At 52.8% G+C, this 19,718-nt stretch overlaps 1 long non-coding RNA gene across 1 annotated transcript; it reads left to right on the top strand.

The window, feature by feature from the left end:
* The first annotated feature begins 3,768 nt into the window (after positions 1 to 3,768).
* LOC311443932 lies at positions 3,769 to 16,211 on the top strand. Its single transcript, XR_014697568.1, has 4 exons — positions 3,769 to 3,900; positions 13,205 to 13,281; positions 15,826 to 16,026; positions 16,144 to 16,211. It is a non-coding gene; the product is annotated as an uncharacterized lncRNA (long non-coding RNA).
* Positions 16,212 to 19,718: the final 3,507 nt, after the last annotated feature.

A 19,718-nucleotide genomic window follows, 5' to 3' on the forward strand; every position in this document is an offset into this window, starting at 1 on the left:
AACAAGAGCAGCTCAGCGGGCACACCTCCACCCTCCCCCTTCTCTCAGCCCTTCTTCTCCCCTTTCATCCACCTCTCCCTGCTCCCTGCTGTGCCCGGCTATGCCCCGATCCAGGCAGCGCTGAGATCTGCTGCTGCTGTCAAGGATGCCCTTATCTGCAAGGGTATGGCTTGCCTTTCGGATTCGGAGACGGCATTAGGATCAAGGCTCTGACTAATCTCCTCCGATAAGGCGTGCCACAGCAGGGCAGAGGGTCCGACGCTGCTGCTGCCTGATCTGTGCTTATTCCCTGCCCAGGCACAGCCAGGGGGATGCGGCGGTGTCTGCCGAGGGGGTTTCTTCTCCACAAAAAGCTGAGTGTCCAGCGGGCTGCTCAGCTCCCAGCCCCTGCCTGGGAGCCGAGGTGAGCTGCCCATGGTAAAGCAGCACAGGTGTACTGCGGTAAATGGAGTGGCAGGCAGAAATAAGCACAAAAGAATTAGATGGATAGATAGGAATGAGGGATCGATAAAGCGAGACTAAAGATAGCAAGCGAGGTGCACCGAGGGCTGTTGACAGAGAAATAGATGTTGCAGCCAGAAAGATCCTCGAATCAGAGAAACATCGATGAGAGAGCCGAGGCTTTGAGAAGGGTCACTCTAAGTGCACTTCACTTAGGGCCAGGATTAGCCCACACAATACACGGCTAATGCTTCCTTTTTTCTCTCCCTGTTTTAACCCCCCGGAGAGGCAGGACAGGAGCAGCACAGCAGCCCCCTTTCAGATATCCATCTCAGCGCCAGCCCGTGGCACCTGCCGAAATGATCTTTTCCACGCTGGGATGGTCCTGAGTGCCCCTGAAAGGCTGCTCGGAGAGATCTCATGGAGCTGGGCTGCAAAACAGCCAGCAGGGACAGAAGGAAGGCAGAGAACAAGCAGCACAGGGCACTCAGGTCATGGGGGTCCTGCAGGACACAGCAGGACAGAGGGATGCTCGTCGGAGGGGAGTTTGGTGGGTGGGCAGTAAGGCTTCCAGGTGCTGATCTCTGGCAGGTTCATTTGCTGCACTAAGCCTGGAATTAGCTGGATTTGGTTATTTGTCACCAATCTAATGGCCAGTGAGCTTGGCAGCGAGTCCTGGAGGCATCCTATAATACCTGTCCACATGGGACCCTGCTCTTCAGGTATTTTTTGAGCATGGCTCTCTACCCAAAGGAAACATCCGAGTCTGAGGCAGCCTCATGCTCTGGCATTGCTTCATCTCTTTTCCTAAGGGCTGGTCTGGCAGAGGAGCGAAAAAGCTCAGCAGCTCCACAGCAGCTATTCATTTCCTCTCGTTAATTAGGTGATACGCTCCCTCCCCATCTCCCTCCTTCTCTCTGGGCATTTGTTTAAACGCCAAGAACACACCAGCTCCTTCTTCATGCACCTGGGGCAGCCCAGTGGGGCTGGAGGGGGTCTCCATATGGAGGTGAGGGTGTGGAGGGGGTGAGCCTGCCCTGCCTGGAAATGCCTCCAGCGTGGCCCTTCCCCAGGGAGGTGTCTGTGCTCAGGGCACTTTGTCCAGTGGGCTCACAGTGATCTGGAACCGTTTATCAGTCCTGATGCATATTTAATGCTGAAATGGTAAGCAGAAGTGGAGCGGTGTTTGCAGGCAGGCGAGTGGAGGAGCTTTGCCATGGTCGCTAACAGCCCTGCATTAATTATGATAGGATAAATAATTCACAGGGCTAATAACAAAGGCTTGTTTTTGACAGTTATGGAAATCCCGGCTCGCTCTTGGGAGCGGGGTGAGGAAGCAATGCCCGGCTCCGTGCTCTAAGCCAAGCAGGCAGCAGGGTGCGAGGGATCTGCTGGGGCTGCTGTGCTGGTGGGTGAAACCGTGGGGTCCCTGCGTGGCACTGGGGTCCCCTGGCTCTTTGCAGAGCCTGCCAGTGTGTCTGGGAAGCCTGGGGGGATAGGGACAGGAGGGATCAGACACTCTCCTGGGGAGCAGGACAGCAGCCACCCCTCCTTCTTCCCACCTGCCAAAGACTGCCTAACTTTGCCTTGCCATGTAACCTTGTCCTGTGGGCATCGTGTGGACCTCAGCTTGGTGGCATCCCCCCTCTGGCAGGATGCGGTGGGCACAGCCTGCATCCCCTCTGCCCTTACTTCAGGCTGTGAGTCCCTCCCTTCCTTCTCTCCACAACCTGCTCTTTTGCTCCTTTAAGCATTAATATGGATGTTTTCTTGCGCTGCTATTGTCCTTCAGCTTAAATAGCTTTTTTTTCCCCTCCCTGATGTTTACCCTCCAGATGTATTTATAGAGAAAAAAAAATCACATCACTGCCAGTTTGCTTCATCCAGGCTAAGCAAGCTCTGTTCTGTACTCCTGCCATACCGTGTGCCCTCCATCCCCTGGCTCCCCAGCAGCCCTTCTCTGCTCCTCGTTATTCCTCCTTAAAGTGGGCAGCCCTCTGGCTGAGCCACCACAGTGAGAGTGACCTTGGGCAACTCATGTCACCTTTTCTGCCTCAGTTTCCCTACATACAGAGACAGAGCAGTGGCCCCATCCTGTGGCATGGGGTGGGCTGGGTGCTATAGCAAGTGCAGGAGCCTTCTCCTTCCCAGAGCTGAACCTTTCGGGGGGCTCATCCAATATTCTGTGCGTCTACATCTCAGCAGGAGCATGAATCCTGTCCCAGCCCCTTGCAGGCAGCCACAGAATACCTGAGCAGTCCCAAACAAGCACCAAGGGTAGGCTGAATGACTCACCCACACACTGCTGCTCATCCTGGGTCCTGCCAAAGACTTTAAGCTGGGGCAAAAGCCACGATCAACAAGTTTTCCAGGGCAAAACAACAGCAGCTGGGATCTTGTGTGATGCCACCTCTGTAATCGGTTGCATATGTAAAAAATATATACCAAGTATGTGTTTTAACCACTTTTTTTCTTTTATTTTCCTTTTCATTTTTTTTCCTTTTATATTGATGCTGCTCACCTCCCTACTGTTTTGCAGCCCCATATGCTGAGAGGGTGCAAGGAGCAGAGCACCCCACAGGCTGCCCGTGCAGAGGATGTGTTTGCACAGATAAACAGCCGCCCTTGGAGTGTTCCCAGCCAAGAAAACAGGGGGGCTGGAGGAGGCTGGGACAGCCCCAAGCAGGCTCTGTTGACACGGGAGAATGCAGCAGATTTCACCTAGAAAGTGGCTGTTTGAACAGAGGAGTGCTGCACAGCTCGGAAGTGCTTATGTCTGGAGAGTGGATGTTTACACAGGGGAATAGCGCATCTGCCTTGCTATTAGAGCACAAAACAAATGTTTGCCCAGGTAAGTGCAGGGCCCCAGCTCAGGTTTTGCACTGGGTGTTTGGCTTTGGGGTGTACACAGGGGGAGGCACCGCCTGGGTGCATTCACAACAAAGCCCACCTCATTCCTCTGCTGGGTCAAGAAGAAAGAACCATTAAGCTGGTGAAAAATTGCTTTTAATATATATATTTTTCATTAGATGTGGTCCTTCTCTTTCTCTTGTTCCATGAGGAATCAGCGGAGAAAGCCCCTGAGGGAAGTCCTCTCCTTCCCATCAGAATCAAATTAATGTATCCCCAAACCACCGAATCCCTATCCCACCTCCCTGAGCCTTTAGAGAAACTTTTGTGGCTGCCACTGAGGAGCAAATCGCTGGGAGGTGGCATCACATTCAGCCATGGCAGGCCACAGCTGCAGATGCTCTGATTGTTAACGAAGACAGCTCTCATCCTAACAGGAAAGGGAGTGGGCTTGGCTCTTTTCTGCTCAGGAGGGACTGAAAAGAGCCAAACAGCTCCACGAGCTGTGTCTTCCTGGGGCCAGAAGGTGCCCCCCAGCCATCCATGCTGCCAGGAGCATCTCTGCAGCAGGGGGTCACTCAGGGGGTTGGGGTGATATCACGCACCCAGGTGAGACTGCACAGGCTTTTGTCGCGGCAGACGTTGGTGGCTGTGGGGATCGGAGGGAAGCGAGTGCCAAGACGGCTGCGCTGAGGGCTGCTGTTGTGGTTTCTGTGCTGGAGCTTGTGGGCTGGAGAGGAGGAGGCAAACCAAAATATTTATACCATGAGATGTGCACTTTTTTTTTGAGCTGAAGCTTGGGCAGCGTCCCAGCCCCTCCATATGTGCTTGTAGACATTGCTTACCTGATTTCCTTCCCTGCTGGGAGAGCGCAGCTCGGCTGCTAGGCAGAGGGGGACGTGGGCAGCTCCTACGGCTGGACACACTGAGGCTGCACTGGCTGTGCTGCTCTTCCCCTGTCCCCGGCTGAAACACCATCCCCTGGCTGGAGCTGGTGGGGCTGCAAGGACTGGGCTGGGGCAGTGGGGATGGTCCGTGTGGGGTGAGTGCACCCTGGTGCTTCCTTTGCTCCCTGATGAGGGGGCAGCTGCTTCATGCCCCTCATGCTGCCGAGGGGAGCAGGCTGCAGGGCAGGGAAGGGACAGGAGGTTTCCTCCTTCCCGTGGCCGGGACAAGCAGCAGCAGAGCAGGCTGGCAGTGCCGCACTTAGTGAGGGCTGTGGGAGCTGGGCTGGAGCTCAGCACCCAATGCTCGGCCCTGAGCAGCCCCGGGAGCGCGAGCAGCAGCCTGCGCGGGGGGCTTGTTCCGTGCCCATGCTGCGGAACAACAGCGTTAAATCTTCCCGTCTGCACACCGGAGATGGCCCCTCTCATCCTCCCCCTGACAAGATTTAAGATGGTCACGGATAACTGGCTTTCATTATAGCTGTGCTCATAAATCCTTCCCATATCCTCTTTGGGGCGGGCTGCTGCCATCTCCCACACAGCGCCCAGCCTCTGTCTGCGGCGGCGGGGACCTCCCCTGCTCCCTGGCTCCCACCACCCCTATCCCCCAGAGATTTCCCCCATTTCCAGGTGCAGTTTCTGCTCTCGCCCTCCATCACTGGGCATCTCCCTCCCTCTTGTTTCTCCGATGGCAGCACAAACTCTGCAGGAGCAGGATCAGTGCTGGGGTGATTCCCCCTGCTGTTGCCCATCGCTCCCCCACACCACGGTGCCTGGTGGCCACCAGTTCTCCTCTCCCAGGCACTGATCTCATGAACCCCATCAGGCTGGGGCTGCTCAGACAGGCAGGGCACGCTTTGGCCCTTCATCGCTCCCTGGGGGTTTGAATGGTATCTTTTACTTTCTTCCAATTCCCAGCTCGTTTCTGTCATGTTTTTGGCTCCAGCTGCCCGGTGGTATTGATTGGACTTCTTATGCCGTGAGAGTTCTTCCTGTATATAGTTATCATGCAAGATGCATTTCTGTGGTACAAGAGCTACAAACTGGAAAAAGAAAGAAAGGGGAAAAAAAAACATCACATAAAATCAGACCTTATGTTCTACTCCTCTAATTGCCTGTGAGCGGAGAAGGCAAATAAAAGTTTGTCAAGGTTTCTTATTTCGTTTTAAGAGCATTGATTTTTGCAGACCTCTGGCCCTCAGTGCGGGCTGATGAAGGTTGGGTTGGGGTTTGTGGAGGAGCCCGCAGTGGTTTCCTCATCCCCTGAGAGGACGGTAACCCTGCTTCTGCCTTTCCCTGGGAAACAAACCAGCGTGGATGAGTACAGGAGTTTTATGGCTGAGGATGTATTCGAGGTTTGTGTAAGGGAAGAGTGATGGTGGTTTGCAGGGACTGGTGTTTAGAGGTGGCCGTAAGACCCCTGCAGGTCCCTAAGAGCCAGCTCTGGAAAATCAGCGTTGCTGATGGGGCTGACAAGGAGCAGCTGCCGTGTGAGCGTCAGGAGGAAGGGACGGTGGCAGGAGCTGATTAGCACTGACTGCTAACAGACCCCGGGGCTGAGGGGTCAGCAGGGGGAGGTGGAACAAGTGTGAATCAAGCAGGAGGGCTTCACGGAGGGAATGGTGGGGAAAGCACAGAGAGCTGTGGCAGCTGCTTTGGGGATGCTGCCCAGGGAGCAGGGCCAGCGCTGGTGGCCAGTGTGGTGTCACCGATGCCTGAAACGGAGCAGGGATGGGAGCCAGCAAGGGAAGAGCTGCTGGGCACTGGGGTTGGTGTGCCCAGGCGAGGAAGGCCCAGGAGCTGTGTGGGGGAAGCCTTCCTCCCTGGCCTGGATGGGGACTGCGGTTTCATCTACTCAGCTCATGGCCTCTCCCTCCCCATCCTGCCAAAACGTTTCCGTTTGGGGCACGGGCACCTGCCAGCCAAACTGGGCTTGGCCAGGGCAGCTCTCTGGAGTGGCCAAACAGCCCCGGGAGATGGAGCAGGGCTCGCTCGCCATCTGTCTGATGGGCTGCCACGCTGGGTCCGGCCAGAGCTGAGGCTGGCACCGGGGCTAACAGGGCAGAGACCCCAGGGATCAGGTCCTGCTCTGTGCACAACGCCCCAGCAGAACAGGTTGAGGCACCCACGCCAGGCACTGCTGCTCGCCCAGCTTGGGCAGGGGGCTGGTGGGAAAGGTAGGAGGAGAAGAGGAGTCCTGCATTCAGGGGGTGCCAGTTTGGAAGGAAAGCGTGGATCCTGGGCCAGTTTTCCACTCCATTTGGTTCCCCTGTGGCTTGATGGGGACACTAAATGGCAGGTGTTACGTGCCAGGCTTGGGCATTTCATGCCTGTGTGGAGAAGCTGATGAAGAGTAGTTCTCGGGCATGAACACATCTATAATCATTAGCGGAGCTGACTGTAGTCATCGAGGAGACTGTCTGCGGTGAGAAACAGCCCGTGCTCGTCGCGGGAGCTCGTGGCAGGGGAAGTTTGGGTGTGAGACCGAGGGCTTGATCTGTGAGCTGCAGCAGTCAGGGGAGAAAATGCTTCTGGAAGTGGGCTCTGCCTTGCCAAGCCCCAGGTGGGCCATCGCCTTCAGCGGTGTGTGCTGGGGATGAGGGTGTGCAAACCCAGGATGGCAGCACAAGGGCTGCACATCTCCCGTCTGCCTCTAGCCCAGCCTCGGGCTCTCTCTGCTCCCAGCAGCTGCACTCCAAACAAGGTATTTTTCCCCTGTAGTTGTCTGCTCATCGACTAGATTTTCAATAAGATCACTGCAGGTCTTAAGCAAAGTTTCCTAAGTTAATCCCCCTGCACATAATCATCAGAGAAAGCCTTGTTTTTGCAAGGCTGTGCCTTACGCTTGTTAGGAGGTGAGCGGCAGCAGCTGTCACTGAATAATCGTTCTCATTAACTCATCTTTGTACCTTACTTTTGCCTGATGAAACCCTCTCTCCAAAACACAGCCCCGAGGGCTGCTCAGAAACAAGGCAGACAAACAAAGCTGGCTGACAAAGCAAACAAGGACAACCAGGGCCAAGAGGAAAGGAACTCTTCCACCTTCTCCTATGGAAAACGTGGATGGAGAACGTGCCCCCGTTCCTGGTCCCTGCCCTACAGGGGTAAATGGACCTGCTGCAGCAGGGACCCTCATCTATCCCCAGGCTGCAGGTGGCTCCTGGGCCTTTACATCACTGGGATTTTCCTCTCTGCCAGTCTCCAGCTTTTCTGGGGTCCCCGGGAGCCCCTTGTGAGATGAAGAGCTATCTGCCTCCTCCTGCTGTGGCTCTCAGGGACTCTGAACATCTCCAGCTTTCCTGTGACCAATGGTCTCCTGCAGACAAGGAGCATAAGGACAGGGAAGGAGCAGAGGGAGAAGCCATAGATTAGCCTTAATTGACTAGAACAAACGGAGCTGACCTTCAGAGAACAAAGCCATGAATCTTTGGACAATGGAGTGAGTGCTACACGGATTTACCGTCCTCTGGCTTGAAAGGCCTGACCTCCACCACCCCCCTTGTTCCTGCAGGAGGAGAAGGATGAGGAGGATCTGCTGGGGAAAGCCCTGGATTACAGGTGTCACTTAGCACACGTGAAATTTCATGTTTTCCTGCAAGCTCAGCACTGGCTGGCCCAGGGAGAGGGCAGACAGGCAGATGGATGTGGAAACAACACTGCAGTGGATGGATGGACACAGCCTTCACCATGGTTTTCTCCAGGCTCCTTTGGTCCTGGATCTCTTGCTGCCTTTGGGACAGGGTGCTGTGCTTCTGCCAGGGCAGGGTGCCACCTCTGCCTCTCCCTCTGCCCGACCAGACCCTGTCCTCGAGGTGTTTGGGAGCATTGGGCAAGGCTGGCTGCCGCTGGGGCTCCGGGCCACGCGTTGCACGGAGAGGGATGAGAGATGGAAAGTGACGGGAGGGTCCTTCCGTGCAGCCTCCTCCTCTGCAGTGCCTGTAGTCCCCAGGAACGTGTCGTTGATGCAGGAGGACTCGTATCAGATGCTCGGTCACTCTGAATCAGGGATGCTGCGTTGATTTGTACCAGCTGCAGCCTGCCCCCCCCCTGCAGACTCCTGGTTGTGCTCAGTACCGTGTAGGAGCCAAGAGAAGGAGGCACAAGGGGGAAGGAGAAGAAAGGAAAGGTGTTTGCACTTTTTAGGATCTGGGAACAGCACATCTGGGCCCTGAGCATCTTGCAAGGGCTATCAGGGCCAGGAAATCAAGTGGCATGAGGGGACGATGTTAGCAAGGAACAACCAGCATCTCAGCTGCAGTCTGAGCATGCAGGGAGCTGTGTGTGTGTGGTTTTCTCACTTCTGGACCACTGTGTCTTGGTGCTCAGCTCTCCTCTCTGCTCTTCCTTGGGGCAGGAACTGATCCTATGAAATGAGGGAGAGAAACTCTGACAAAACACATCTCCTGCAGGAGGAAGGCAAGGTTTCTGGAGGGCAGCACTACTGGCTGGGCTAGTAGGCAAGGCAAGCTTCTGCCTGGCAGCTCCATGCTTTGCCATCTGCAGGCGCTGGGAGGAAGAGGAGATGGGCAGTGACAGCCCCCTCTGGGTGGTGACTGTCTGCACGGAGAAGGCACTGGGGAAAACCCAGGACTAGCAGAGGGCCTCTTCTCCAAAGGCTTTGCACCATCATGAGGATGGCTGGGGACAGAATAGCAGGTGCTGATTGCTCCCCCAGGCAGCGATCAGACCCGTCTGAGAACCTTGAGCCCTGATGCTGCTTGGAGATCTCTCAGATTTTGTCGATCCTCAGGCACCAGATTGCATCTTCCTTGCCAGCACGCTTTTGAAATCCTGCCCTGTGCCGCAGAGAGCCCTTTGCCATCATTGCCCACCCTGTGACGCATTGAATTGTGCATGGAGGATGAGCACAAGGGGAAGCCCCTTTTGTGAGAAGGAAGAGAGAAATCTTCAAAAAGCATGTCCAGGGTTTAAACAAGCCTGGGATCCTTCTGCCAATTACTTCTCTTCCAGTAAATTGGTTGCTGTTGTTGTATTTTTTTTCCCAAGCTTTCTACAGCCTTATACAAACTTCATATTATAAATATGCATTGAACTGGGGACTGCTGGGTTAAATCCTCCAAGTGGTTTTTATTTTCCTTCTGCCAAGTGGGACTTCTGGAAGAATGCAGTCCCCTGCACACATTTAAATGATGCAAAAGTGCAGAAAACCTTTTAATCTCTCCTGCCTCTGTTTTGTTAACCTCTTTGCTTTCTGAAGGACTGGCAGCCTCATAAGGGAGCAGATTTCCACAGTGCAGGGTACTGTTTTCATGCCTGTCAGGAAGCCCTACCAGAATTCAGGGCTTCAGAGTCTGCCTGCTTCTACTTTCCACATCCTAAACATTATTATTATTGTTGTTGTTATTACTGGTAAACCTACCCAGCTTTTCATGCATTTCTTCCATTTTCAGTTGCTGTTTCCTACTGAAGAAATACCCACAAGGAAATCCTCTGGTTCCTGATCTGTGACCCCCAACAGACTTGCAGCACCCCCACTAACCTCTGCAGGGTCTCTCTGAGTATTTGCTCTGTGGTTTCCTTTGCTCAGGCAGTGGCTGGCACCTCTCTCACTTACCTATAGCTCGTTCTTCCCTGACAGCCCTGCCAGTCTTGCCATGCTTCAGGCTTACTCTCATTTTTAGTGCTTGTATACTTATGGTTATACCTGTTCACACAGGGATGGTGTTTTGGTTTGGTTTTGCTTTCCCCTCCCAGATCTTGCTGAAGGAGCAGGTGTGATCGCACACGAGTGCAGTCTCCTTGCCAGCAAACAAGGCATTGTCAGTCTCCTTCCCGTTACGCCTTTTGGCTGTTATCTTGGCACAGCACAAGCTTGTAAGTCAGACTTCCCTGAAGAACTTCCCTGCTAAGCAAGCATGGCAAAGGAAGGCGAGGGGAGGATGCAGCATTCTGAAACGAGGTTTTTTATGTTTGGGGGTGTGTGTGTAAGTTCACTGAAGATGATGAACAACTGGGAGTAATACTACATTTTCAATTATCTGTCATCTTGCTCAAAACATACATATAAAATAATAAACTCTCAGTAGTCTTGGCTGAAATGATTGGTCTGAGAAGCAGTTATTAATTCTTAATCATTTGCATCATGTACTGTGCCTCACGACTGCTTGTACTGTTCGAGGCAGATGAGAGAGCAGGCAGCATGAGAAGCACGGCCCCAGCAGCAGACACCGAGAGCTGCAGCAACCCCGCTGAATTTGGGAGGATGAAGCTGCAGAGCAGTTAAAAGAGATGCTAAATCAAGCTGTTCTGGGATCAGCAGAACATGTGCAAGCCAGGGGGATTCTCCAGGGTCTGCAAATGTGGTCGTGCCCTGGCTTGGAGATGGGAAAGTGCAAGGTAGGGTCTCCTCCTTCTACCCAGCCACCCATGCTCATCACACAAGTGGGATATTGATATCCTTCAGACCTCCTTCTCCAAATTTGACTGATCTGGATGTTGAGGTGTGATGGTGGCTTGCAGAAACCACAGAGGTGAGCAAGAGAGGTCTGCCGGTGGCTGGGATGGGCAACAGCACCTGCAAGGGGAACCGAAGATGCTCATGAGGGGCTGACGTGGTGGGTGGCTCCACAGCTGGTGGGCAGCACAAAAGAGCTCCTGGGGCTTTCATCTGCAACATTCACAGGAACAAAATAAAATCATTGATGCAAGAGTGGCCAAGGGAAACTCCTGGGAGGACTGTGCCATGGGTAGGAGGGCAGCTCCTACAGCAGCTCCCTGCTGCCACCTCTCCGGGGGTTTGCCCACATACTTGCTGGGACACAGGAGAGGATGGAGCAGCAGAAGGAGGTAAGCGGACTGGAGCTGTAGAAGTTTTCCAGTTCAGAAGAACATTTTGAAGCTAAAAAATAGAAAACTAAAATCCCCTATTGGGAAAGCCCTTGGAGGATATCAGAAAATGAGGCCGAGCAGAGTTTCTTTGGATCCTGTGGAATTTAACACAGATTTGTCATCTAGCTGTCAAACCCACTGGAAACGTCTCACCCTATTAATAGTTTCATAGATTTTAGAGATTTTCCAGCTCAAAGGACCATTCTGTTCGTCTCTTCTGGCTTCTTGCACAAAGTGGGCCGTTTCTGTATCAGGCCCTTCCACCCCAGCTGAACACAGCCGTATCTTTCGGAAGGATCTCCTCTGAGGTTTAAACACTTCCAGGCACAGAGAATCTGTCACGTACTTGGTGAATTCTCGCAGAGGCTAATTGCTCTCACAATTAACCATGTCTTTCTGAACGCATCCAGCCTTCCAGCTGCAGCCTTTGATCCTGCAGGCAGGGATTCAGCTGGGTTAAAGAGCTCTTAATCGTGAGGTTCGCCGTCTGGGGACTTGTTCACATCAGCAGCTTTTAGTCTGCTGACCTGCGGGGCCTTTCTCAGACGGTCTCAGCGAGGAACCTGGGAGAGGCCGGCCTGTCAGGAGGTTTCAGTTAATTACACGTAGGTCACCACCAGGAAAATATCAGAGGTCTGCTAAAGAGAAAAAGTCGGCGCTGCCGGCTTGTGGGGCTTTGGAGAGCTAATAATGGGATGCTGGTGTTGCAGCATCTGCGCCTATGTGTTACTCAGGGGATGAAGGAGTGAGTTTCTGGAGGGAAAAAGGCAGAGCAGGGTGGCTGTGTGCTGGGATGGGTCTCATCCAGCTTCTCAGGGACCCTGCCGGTCCCCATCTCTGTAGTGTGCAGTCCTAGACGTGCCAACACACAGCTGTGTGCGAAATATGTTTGGTGCACAGAGCCTGGGATGTGTGCTCTGTGGTGTAACAGCCCATCTGCCCCAGAGGTGGGTGCACATCCATCCCACCCAAATTCTTGGGGACCTGGGCCCTCTGTCCTTCCTTCCAGGTCTGCTACGGAGAAGGTGCAGGAGCATGGGGAGCTGCCACAGGCGGAGGGATGGTGCCGGAGCGCTCCTCCTCGCTGTTTTCCAGAGCACCAGCTGCAGACACTGGTGCCAAACCTCGTAATTAAGAGCCAGTAAAACCTTCCCCTTGCTGCTGTGGCTTCTCCATGTGGCTTGTTACGGCTGCGTCCCAAGAAGCTGATTTAGAAGTGTTATTGGGGCTGGGACGTTTTTACGAGGTGCTGCTTTCACACCCTACGGCTTGGGAAGCCCAAGCTGCCTTAATTAAAGACCTGGAGGGACGCAGCTACTGGGCTAGTGAGAGATGCCTCTGCAGCATCTGTGGCCTGGCTCCCAACGCGGGATGACTGCTGTCCCAGGACACCCATGTGTCCCACTCTGCCCTGAGGGTCCCAAGGGCAAGGCCGGTGCCTGGCAGAGCAGAAGGACACATCTCTAGTGCAGGATTGTTTTTCAGGGCTTGTCTTCTCAAGCACCTGGAGCGTGGTGCTAGTTCCGCCTGGGGATAATCTATCACAAGACAAGTCTCTTTCCTGCACTGGGCTGTATTTTACAGTGATTGTCCTTGGAGCCTGAGTAGTTTGGGTGTGTGACTCCAGCAGCAGTGAGCCCCAACAGTAAATGAATGCGGCTGTGGTCTGGAGTGGGTCTGCTCAGCCTTTCGGTTTAATGTAACAGCTGTATTTTTTTTTCCAAATTAAAATGTATTCTGTTATCAGCCATACCTCTGCCTGCCTCTTCAACCAGCTGAATGCTCTGGTACATAAAGACCTGCACATGGACTGTACTTAAAAAATGGTAACAAAATGACGTATTAATTTTGTTAAATTTCTTGAGACAAGCAGGCAGGATTGACATGTTCAACGCAAAGATGATGACGATAACTCATATTTTCAAAAAGAGCAGCAAATCTAATCTGTCCTTTCTGATGGAGAACTTCATGAATTGCATAATCTCCGAATGCTCTTTAGTCATTAAATCTAATTACTGGAGCTAGTGACATCCAAATTTACATTTGCAACTAGGAAAGCAAGAAATCTAGGTATTTAAACAAGCATTTGTCAATTTTGTTAACCCTTCTTCTCCCTGCAGAGAGCCCTGTGAGGTGGGAGGACAAGTCCGAGTGACCTTGCATACAGGAGGTACCCAGCTTTCTAATTGCCAAGCAGGTAAAAGCTGCAAAGCTTAATTTCAGTAATGAGGCATCTTCTTTTAGTTTATTAAGAGAAGGTTAGAGGTGATGTGATAATGGTCCAGAAGTACCCACATCCAGGGGGAGCCTTTGGGAGGCTCTTTAATCTCTCAGACAAGAGCACGGTGAAACCGGAGAGCTGGCCACAAAGAAAGGTTAAAGGTAAAGCGTGCGATGTGAGTTTAATTAGCCAGAGGAGCGGTTCTCTAAGGGCGATGTCTGCTGCTTTCGACTCATTTTGGGAAAGTGACGCAGCTTGGATATGTGTCGCATGGGAGCCCCAGCTGCCCTGCAGCTGCTGGTGGGGTCCCGTCCCCATGTGGGCAGAGCAAGCACGTGCCTCTCGGAGCCCATCTCAATTCTCAGGCTTCCAGGTGGGACTGGCATGTTGTATATCTATCCCAGGGCTTTGCTCAATTGCTTTATTTTCGGCTTCCTCTTTGATGCGTGGTTCATAACGGCTCCTCGGAATTTATGCGATCATGGGACGAGCTGGTGAGTCAGGAGGCAGCCAGTCATTAATTCCCAGTAATGCCTTGGACTGAGTTCATTACTGTTATCAGAAGATGAAATGATGTGGAAAGTAGATTTATTTATTTTTCTGAGGCTGATGCAGCTCGCTTTTGGAAGGCGCTGCTCTGGGGAAAAGCAGTGCCAGGATGCTGGCAAGCGGGGAGCCCGAGTCCTCTTGCAGCAGTTTGCTCGACGCAGAACTGTTTGCTGTGTTTGAAGCAAGAGGTTGTATCAAGGTCACCCCACTGAGATCCAGCTTTGCAGCCTCTATGAAAGCAGAGCTCTCAGCGTCCTCGTAGATCTTTTTTACTCCCCTCTGCACGTAAAAGGCAGGTCTAGCAAGCTCTTGCAGGAAGAATAAAAGGTTTGCAGAATGGGACTCTTATAAAGTGTCCTGCTATAAAGGGCTGCTCTGAATCACAAGCTGCATCTGCTCCAGAAACTGTCCCTGCCTTTCTCCCACCTTCCCTCTGGGTTCAGCCTTTGCCTCTGCTTTATTGCCGGGGGCAGCTTGGTGGGTGTGAACAATTCAGCGCCGCTCTCCCGGCACCAGACCCTGCAAGGGAGTGGGAGGAAATGGAGAGACACCCGTTTGAAAAGCATCTAGTAGATAATGACAAAATGAGTCTAGCAGTTGCCATAAACCATTTGAGAACTGTCCTGATGGAGCGTTTCCCTTTATTTTTTATTTTTTAGCATCACACGGTGGGTGCAGGGGTAGCGAGACCTGCTGCACTCCCTGCTGCCGGCCCAACACAGGCAGGAGCTGCAAAGCCATTTAATTCACTGTCACACTGGGCTCAGGGTGTCAATCTTGGTTTTAATTTCATTCCTTTCCTTCAACTTACTGCAGGCAGAGTGTGTCCTGGTCTCCCTCCTGATGCCACAGGGAGGGAAGCAGCCAGGATGCCCAGAGCCCCCGGCACACAGCAAGACCAGCCTTAAAGCTGGTGGGGACGGGGATGAATCCAGCCCCTGCTGGCACTGAGGGAGGGACAGGAGCACCGATCCAGGCTGGAGGCTGGGCAAACAGAGACACTGATCACTGGAGAGTTTTACAGGGATAATAAAGCACATCATAATAAATGGCCATGAATATTTCATGGCAGGAGTAGCACTGATATGATGTATCATAGAGGAGCAACGAGGTTTTTCAACATTTGGATGCAAATGGAGAGCATGCTCCATATTTTACAGGTTTCTCCCCAGACACGCGATGTTTTCTGAAAATCAGATTGACTGGGAACTTTTGATATGAGAAACAACACCAGGGCTCTGATTAGTTTGAAAACAACAGCAACAACAACAAAACCCAAGCAGTATCAGAGGATTGTCAGTGCTAGGGATGAAAAAATCATGTAGATGAAGCAGCTCATGTCCCTAAACACCAGGGGACACCAGGTGGGAATCACTGAAGGGAAATCAGCTGCAGTGCTGCGTTTGGAGCAGCATGTGGGAGCAGAATACATCCCTATAACAGCCCTATAAGCACCCCCTCCCTGTCGGGATGCCGAAATGGTGGATGGTTGTGGCATGGCACTGATACCTGGGAGAGGAGGTGGAAGCCAGGGGCCAAGTCCTTTTTCCTCATTTGCTCCTCACTAACAAATATTGGGCTTCTTAGGATCAGCCTGGGGCAGACGGTGAAGGAACCTCCTTCCTGGAGGAGACCAGCTGAGGTTTTGAGTTTCCCCCGATCTCACATACTGGCACCGTGCCTGCCCTCTGAACAGGTTCATCCACAGGGACCCCTGCTCCAGCTCCCCCTCGCCGTGCCAATGGCACACACAGGGGTGCTGTGCCCAGGGACAGCCTCCCAGCACTGGGGACAGCCCCGCAGGAGGCAGCCCCGTGCTCCGTCACGCGGCCAGAGGGAGCTGCGTTTCTTGGGGTTTGTTTCTTGCTCTGCCAGCATATGTTTCTGCAGGAGCACAAGCATGTTTCAGGGCAAATGCTTGCTAATACATAATCCCTTGATAGCCTAACATCTCTATACCATCCCACACAGGAACACAACCACAGATGAGCACAGGCAAGTGCTTGCAGCTGCCAAGGCTGAGGCTGTGCCTGCATCCAGCAGCGCTGGGGAGGGCTGACAGCTCGCCGTTTCCTTCCCTTTGCTGACGCATTCTGTGTAACAGCAGCCTGCTCCACAAGCACCTTTTGCGTGCTTGTCCCAGTGGAAGTCCTGCCTCCCTCCTTTTAATGAGTAAGACCACCAGACCCTAACAAAATGCAGTTGGGTATTCACAAGCCTGCATGTTGCCAAACCAGCTTCTAACAGTCTGCTAACCTCTCCTCCCTACAATGTTTTCTTTCAGCACAGGTGGCAGTGTTATGGTCTGGAATGAGACAGGGCAAGAGGAAAGAAGCCTTTGCAAGTGCTTGGTATGATTTTGCCCTGGTGCTCATTCCCCAAAAAGGTTGCTCTATGTCCTTTCCCTCTGTGGTGTATTGGTGGGCTTGGGTGCCTCAGGGCTGTGCTGCTGCCTTTCCAGGGGCTCATTCCAGCTCCCCAAGCAGTGTTACCAAGGTCTCATTTCACTCCTGGCCACCCTGCTCAGGACACAGCACCTGCACCAGCAGTTATTTGCACCAACGTGCCAGCGAGCAAGCGGGTCACAGCCCCCAGCGAAGCGAAGCGGCAGGGCAAACCTCTGCTGGGGAGTTCAGCCAGATGTCATCTCAGCGGAGCCGGGCCCATCAAACCGCAAGTACCTCTCCCAAAAACAAACAAAACAAAAAAAAGAAAAAAGAGATTAAATGCACTTGTTTTTATAGTCTGAGATTGAACGATGCTGTGAGCTAATTCTTCCCAAATTGGGTGTTGTCAGCTGATGAAAACTCTTCTGTAAAGGTGTTAAGCTCACTGGCTGGATCAGAAGTATTTCTTCTTGGAGAGTGCTGATGAGATCATGCCTCGATCAGCCAAAATGGGCCTGATTTTAATGCGCTTTACTACAAAGCAGTCATTACATTTCTCTTTAGGATTCAAACGAACATTTCCTCCATATTTCAGCTGTGCTGAACTGGCTTTGCAAGGACCCCTCCAGGCATTTGCTCAGGAACTGGTGAAATTACCCTGTCTAATGGCCTCCAGAAGTGAAGGTACCCAAGCAGAAAGTGTGCCACGCAGGTCCCAGGAGCTGCGTGAAGCAAACAGCACGTTGCTTTCTGTGCCGGTCTCAAGGTAGCAGCTGAAGCATAAACTGGGGATGGAAAAAGACTTAATAAGCTCGCACTCCTTCTTGTTTTGCTTTGGGGCTTTTTTTGTCCATTTATTTGCCAGTGCTCCTCCTGGAAAACGCGCCGATGGGAGGAGATTTTGTCCGTTTGTCCCATCTGCTCTGCTCACACCTCGGGTCAGCAGGGCTGGGGCTGCTGGCAGCAATTCCCATGCTGAGTGACCCAGGGCCCCAGTGGGGATGGGGCTGGCTATGCAAGCAGGAGACCCTCTCCTGCCACCTCCTGACTGCAGGACCCTGCAGCAAAGTGCCTCGGGCTCTTGCCTGCTACAGCCAGCAGCGAGCTGGCAGCGTGGCCAGGTAGGATGAGTCCCAACGAGCTGTTCTAGGCAGTGTTTCCTTCACATGGAAAGTGGTAGGGTGAAATCTGCAGGGACGGACCACGTAAATGCCTGTCGGCTGGGCGATGGGTGATTTCTGGCTGGGGCTCTCCTCCTCCCAGGGCACTGCAGGGTGAAGAGCTCTCTCTGGGCTGAGCAACATGCTCAGGTTTCCTTTGTAAAAGTGTAACAAGAAAGCCCGTTTCATCCCCAAAATAGCTAGCAAGCTCCAGGTAACATTTTCTGCAAAAATTGAATCAAATCAGACAGAAGATTTCTTGATTAAATCTCCCCAAGTACAGAGTTATAGTTAGGAGCTCATGGGAGTACTTACATGTTCTGGTTTGTCACTCAGAAAACAATTGGGGAAGAGAAGGAGAGACGCTGCTAACCAGCATCTTGTCACCAGCTGCAAGGCAGCTACAGAGAAGTCAGCACCGTAAATATGGGGATTTGGAGTCGGTGTTGTCCCATTCCCCTTCACAGGGCTTCTCGCATTTCCCCCAGGTTTGCACCAGGGCTGCGGCCCCTGGCTCTGCAGGGGCTTCTAGACCTGTTGAGACTTTCAGCACGTTAATTATGAATTAAGGATGTTAATTATGAATATCTGTAGATTTTCACTCAGAGGCTTCTTGACTTGAGGGCTCTGCCCTGGGAGGCGTGGGGTGCCGTGCTGCTTAACCCAGTGCTCCTGCAGTGACTGCCTGCCCATGGTGATGTGCCCAGGGGCTCAGAGGGTGAGATGTCCCACTCAGGGTGAGAAGAAGGTAGAGAAGCAGAAAGCTATATAGGAAGAAATAGGGACAGTTTTGGGGGAGCACCCCCTCAGTGGAGGGATGTGGGTGCCACTGTTTTTTGGGGGCTCTGCAGCCCCTCCCCTGGCAGAGGGCAGGGTGATGGCGGGCAGAGGCAGTGTTCCTGGGAAGGAGGTGTGCAGTCTCACTGCTGAAGGCTTCTTCATTTTTTTAAATCATGTTACCTGCCTAGATTTGGCAAGTGCTATCGTGCATGTGAAAGGGGGAAGCACGATAAAGCATCATCAGAACAAGGGCTGGCTGACTGGGAGCTCCAGCACCAGGCGCGTACATCTTCTCCCTGCCTTGGTTTACTCAAGAAACTCTGACTTATTGCGGACCTCTGAGATTTGCTCTCCATATTTTTACAGTGAATAGCTGTAAAAGCAGACATCTTTTTCACTTGTACTGTGTTAAGCACAAATGAAGCACTTCCCTTCTAAAAGCATTTTAAGATGAAATAATTAAAAAGCAGGAAAACAACCACCAGTTTGGAGCCTTGTGAATCTCTTTATGCTTCCCTCAGGACCCGTCCTGTCTCTCATCCCATTTCTCCCGCTTCCCTTGCAGTTTACGGCCCTGAGCTGGTAAATCACATTCAGACCTGTGCCTCACTCTGCACGTAAGCAGTGGTGTGATCCCGTGGAAGAAATGTGTGTGATGGGAGCACCTTCAGCGATGTGCAGCCCTGCTCCCCCCGCATCGCCCCCGGGCTGGGGAGCACTCGGCTCGTAGGTTTATTATTTATCTCGGTGAGATGTGTTCAAAGCCGAGGAACTGACTTCATGGTCCTGAATTACTGCACCAAATGTGTGCGTAAAGACCTGTGTTTCAGCAGTGACTGATATGAATAGGTCTGCCTGCAGCTAAAAATAGAAAGCACGGGGCAGGCTTCCTGGCAGAGCTGTAGTAACTTCTAATCCAAGGTGGCTCGGCAGCAGTTCCCATGGCGAAGCTCCCCCGAGGCGGTGGGGACGGCTGTGCCGTGCACTTGAGCCAGTAATAGGCAACACAGGTTCCTGTTGGGAACGGGCTTGCAAGGTACAAAGGCCAATATTGAGGTTTGAAGTTTCCTTTCTCCCCAGCACAAGGGTGCTGTGCCCTGGAGGGATGACTGCTTGGCTTTGTATCCCTCCGTGCCTTGGTTTCCCCTCTGTAAGGTGGTCTGGGTGCTGTGTGGATGTGTTTTAACCGCACGGTTTTCTTGCTCTCCCTGCAGCAGGGTGGCTGAGGTGCCTGGCCAGACCTGGAGACCCCATCCTGCTCCCAGCACACCCGTCATGCCCTGCAGCATCCTCCTTCACTTCCACTCCTCCATGCAAGGGTTTGCTTCTTCCCCCACTCCCAAACCCAGGGAAAAGTGTTCTTTCTCACACCCCTGGCTGTTCCGCCCCAGCTCTTGCTTGCAATGAACTGTTTCCTTCCTTGCAAGGCTGGACATGTCTGTCGGAGCTCTGTAAATCTCCCACAGCACGCTGAGGTTATTTCCCTGCTCATTAGGCCTTATCTGCTGTGAAAATCTGCTCCTTCCCCGCTCCCCCA

The sequence above is a fragment of the Aythya ferina genome (assembly GCF_964211825.1).
Source record: "Aythya ferina genome assembly, chromosome: 13".
NCBI classification, from domain to species: Eukaryota; Metazoa; Chordata; class Aves; order Anseriformes; family Anatidae; genus Aythya; species Aythya ferina.